Source organism: Zingiber officinale, chromosome 11A (assembly GCF_018446385.1).
Source record: "Zingiber officinale cultivar Zhangliang chromosome 11A, Zo_v1.1, whole genome shotgun sequence".
Classification (NCBI taxonomy): Eukaryota; Viridiplantae; Streptophyta; class Magnoliopsida; order Zingiberales; family Zingiberaceae; genus Zingiber; species Zingiber officinale.
Window position 1 is genome coordinate 75,035,668 of NC_056006.1, and position 1,138 is coordinate 75,036,805.

The 1,138-nt window shown below is 40.3% G+C and overlaps 1 pseudogene; it reads left to right on the plus strand.

Moving 5' to 3' along the window:
• LOC122031468 lies at positions 1–889 on the plus strand (annotated as a pseudogene).
• Positions 890–1,138: the final 249 nt, after the last annotated feature.

Consider the following 1,138-nt stretch of genomic DNA (forward strand, 5'->3'; position numbering starts at 1 on the left):
ATGGGTTTGCCTTGGTATCGTGTTCATACTGCCATATTGAATAGTCCTGGTTGATTACTTTTGGTCCATATAATGCATACAACCCTAGTTGTTAGTTGGGCAGCTGGTTTGATGGCTTTATACAAATTAGCGATTTTTTATCCCTTTGACCCTGCTCTCGATCTAATGTGGAGACAAGGTATATTCGTTATACCCTTCATGACTCGTTTAGGAATAGCCAATTCGTGGGGTGGTTGGAGTATTTCAAGGGGAACTATAACGAATCCAGGTATTTTGAGTTATGAAGCTGTGGCAGGGGCACATATTGTGTTTTCTGGTTTGTGCTTCTTGGCAGCTTCTGACATTGGGTGTATTGGGACCTAGAAATATTCTGCGATGAACGTACAGGCAAACCCTCTTTGAATTTGCCTACGATCTTTGGAATTCATTTATTTCTCTCAGGATTGGCTTGCTTTGGTTTTGGCGCATTTCATGTAACAAGTTTGTATGGTCTTGGAATATGGGTGTCCGATCCTTATGGACTAACCGGAAAAGTACAACCTGTAAATCCTGCATAGGGTGCGGAAGGCTTTGATCCTTTTGTTCTTGGAGGAATTGCCTCTCATCATATTGCAACGGGTACATTGGGCATATTAGCGGATTTATTCCATCTTAGTGTTCATCCGCCTCAACGTCTATACAAAGGATTGCGTATGGGCAATATTGAAACTGTACTTTCAGTAGTATCGCTGTTGTTTTTTTTGTAGCTTTCGTTGTTGCTAGAACTATATGATATGGTTCAGCAACAACTTCAATTGAATTATTTAGTCTCACTCTTTATCAGTGGGATCAAGGATACTTTCAGCAAGAAATATACCGAAGAGTTAGCACCGGATTATTACTAATGTAATTATAAAAAACTATTTTTTCGGGAATTTTAGACCAAGCTTCAGATAAACTTAGATGTTCGTCTACTGATACTTCGAGGTCTACTTGAACATCCTTTCGAGAGCGGGCCAAGCAAGTCGAGTCGCTATAGCGAGAGAGTCTCCTTGTAATGTTGTTAAGGATAGGCTCGCTCTTAATTGAATTAGTTAGTCAGTTGGGGCGCAGATCAATCGTCGTTTTGAATGGAATACAATTGCCCTGTAGAGTGAAT